The following is a 3,424-nucleotide window of genomic DNA, read 5'->3' on the forward strand; positions in this document are numbered from 1 at the left end:
ACTATCTTTGCTTTTAGAGGTGGCAACTGTTCAAATTCCTCTATTCTCGGTCTCCACCCATTGACCATCATGACATCCGAGTTATCTAAAATAGGTGGGACCATATCATCAGCGGTACCTTCAGAACACCAATCTATCAAACCATTGTCGGCCGATTCAGTAAATGTTTCTTTTAACAAATATTCTTCCGCAATGGTTTCAACCCATTCAACTTCTTTACTTTCTTCATGATCACTGGGTTGTTTGCCTATACTAAAGACGTTCAGTTCCAAGGTCATATTGCCAAAAGAAAGCTTCATGACACCATTCCTACAATTGATCAATGCATTAGAAGTTGCAAGGAATGGACGTCCTAAGATGACCGGAATCTGAGATGGTGAATTGGAAGCCGGATGTGTGTCCAGTACGATAAAGTCAACAGGAAAATAGAACTTGTCTACTTGGACCAACACATCTTCAATAATCCCTCTAGGGACCTTCACTGACCTGTCAGCTAATTGTAAGGTCACAGTTGTTGGCTTCAACTCACCCAAACCGAGTTGCTCATATACCGTATATGGCAACAAATTCACACTTGCTCCTAAATCTAACAATGCTCGCTCAATCCTAAAATTGCCAATGATGCACGAGATAGTTGGGCAACCTGGATCCTTATATTTAGGGAGAATGTTATGCTGTAAAATTGCACTTACATTTTCAGCCAAAAATGCCTTCTTCTTGACATTTAAACGACGCTTGACAGTGCACAAATCTTTTAAAAATTTTGCATAGGAGGGCACTTGTTTGATTGCATCAAGAAGAGGTACATTGATTTTTACTTGCTTAAAAAGCTCAAGAATTTCAGAGTTTGGTTCAAGCTTTTGCAAGGGCTTTAATCTTTGTGGAAATGGTGCAGGAAAAGGACATTCAATTTTTTTAGTAGATGTTGGTGCTTCAGTTTCTTCATTATCCTTTTCTTTTGTCTTGGGAGGGTCAGAATCAGGTATGACTTGTGTTTGTTCTGGGACTGGTCGGTCAATAACCTTTCCACTTCGCAAAGTTATTATACTCTTTGCTTGTTCTTTATGCGAAGTTGAAGATGATGCATTGCTACCGCCATAGATTTGAGGATTAGGTTGTGGTTGAGCTGGTAGCTTACCTTTCTCTTGAGCACTTAAAGCAGTGGTCAGCGTTGTCAGTTGATTTCTTAAGTCATCATTGATTTTAGCTTGACCTTGCATGAAAGATTGCAAAGTTTCTTCGAGACTGGGTTTTTGAGGGGGTGCGTGTGCATAATGAGGTTGCGGTGGTGGAGGAGTTGGGTTATATACTTGTTGAGGTTGGTCATTCCTCCACCTGAAATTTGGATGGTTCTTCCATCCAGGGTTGTAAGTACCCGAAAAAGGATTATTAAAAGATTTTTGATATGTATTCATAACATTGGCCTGATCATGCAAGACTTCCTTGAATGCGGGTATTGTGGGGCAATCAGTGGTGAGATGACCAGGCATCTCACAAATCCTACAACACTCGCTGTTATGTTCTAAGGTCTTGACGGGTTCAATCCTTCTAAGTTCAATTTCCTCTACCTTCCTAGTAAGGGCTGCCATTTTAGCCTGAATATCATCCTGAGTACTAAGGTTATAAAGGCCCCCCTGTCCAACGCTAGTAGGCTTAGGCAAAGGTTTATTCACTCTATCCCCTGTATCCCATAATTGTGCAGTCTCTGAGAGAGAATCTAAATAATCCCATGCCTCATCGGGTTGCTTTTCCAAAAATAGACCATTACACATAGTCTCTATAAATTGTTTTAATTGTGGAGACAACCCTTCGTAAAAGAAACTAATGGTTCTCCATGTTTCAAACCCATGATGAGGACAAGAGAGTAGCAAATCTTTAAATCTCTCCCAGCATTCATAAAATGTTTCATGGTCTTTTTGTTGGAAATTACTAATGTGCCTTTTCAAAAAATTAGTCCTTTGTGCGGGAAAGAACTTTTTTAAGAATTCTCTTTGCATATCATGCCATGTTCCTAACGATCTTGGTCTCAAGGAGTTCAGCCATGTTTTGGCTTTATCCTTCAAGGAAAAAGGAAACAAGGTTAATTTAAGGACATCTTCCGATACATTTGGCACTCTAAATGTGATGCTAATTTCCTCAAAATCCTTAAGGTGAAGATAAGGGTTCTCGGATTCCATTCCATGATACTTTGGCAGCAATTGAATTACTCCTGGTTTGATTTCAAAGTGTCCTACATTTTTAGGAATAATCATGCATGAAGGTTGACTAGTCCTAGTGGGATGTAAGTATTGTCGAAGTGTCATAACTGGGGGTCTACCTTCATCACCATGGTGACTTCCTACATCATCAGCCATCTCACCAGATCTGAGATTTTGCGTAAGATTTTCAATATTATGATCTAAGGAATTGTCAAATGTTTGTCGATTCAGGCGTCCAGTGTTGTCCCTATTCCAACCTAGCATACAAAATTTTAGAGTTTATTTATTTGTTTGTTTTTTTTTTTTTTTTTAATGATTACCCTTGATCTTTTCTTAAAGTTCTTATCAATTTTCAAGTAGCAACAAGGGTTAATGAGATATGATGATAATAAAATTCTGATTCTAAACAAAAAAATTAAACACAGAAAATTCAAAGCAGACAGCAGCAAAGTTTATATTAATTTAATGGTTGTAAAAGTATCAGAATATCAATCAGACCGTTCAGATGAAAGAAACATGTGTCCTACAGCAGCCGACAAAATTTGAGTGCAATCAGACGGTGGAGTACTCAGATATCAGAGTTTGATGCAGACTGTGCAGGGAATAAAAAAAACAGCAATAAAGATTTTTTTTTTTTTGAAAGAAAAAAAAAGACTAAATACTAAGATACTGATTAAATCTAAAATTATACTAATAAATCACCCGTTCCCCGGCAACGGCGCCAAAAACTTGATGCAGAAATAAAATTATTCTCCCAAGTGCAGGAGAATCGCACAAGTAGTAAATTCTCGGGAGTCCGAGGTCAAATCCTCAGGGAACGAAATGTATATGAGATTATTTAATATAATTTTCGATTAATTAATTCAATAAATTTGTGGATTAAAATTATGTTTTGATTTTCAGAAATTAAAATGCAGAGAATAATAAACACAATTCAATGAAATAAAAATGGTAGGGATCTGGAATCCCCCTTGATGATATTGCATCCAAGGAATAAACTCTATGGTTCTTGATTAAAGATTAAATGTAGGATAGATCTAATTATGGTATATGTTTCATGAACATATGAACTCAATTTCTAAGCATTCGTCGTGCTTTCTACGTCTACGACGAATCAAATACTAAAGCAATCCATATATCAATAATCATAATCCATTAAAGAGCTATCTACGAAATAACTATGCATAGATCAAAAACATATCAGTAAATATAATTCATTCAAGGCA

General features: G+C 37.0%; 1 pseudogene; it reads left to right on the forward strand.

Moving 5' to 3' along the window:
- Window positions 1-1,842: 1,842 nt before the first annotated feature.
- On the forward strand, window positions 1,843-1,940 carry LOC120112066 (small nucleolar RNA R71; annotated as a pseudogene).
- The last annotated feature ends 1,484 nt before the right edge of the window (window positions 1,941-3,424 follow it).

Source organism: Phoenix dactylifera, chromosome 12, assembly GCF_051530095.1.
Source record: "Phoenix dactylifera cultivar Ajwa chromosome 12, Ajwa_hap1_PhDact_Kaust_v1.1, whole genome shotgun sequence".
Lineage (NCBI taxonomy): Eukaryota > Viridiplantae > Streptophyta > Magnoliopsida > Arecales > Arecaceae > Phoenix > Phoenix dactylifera.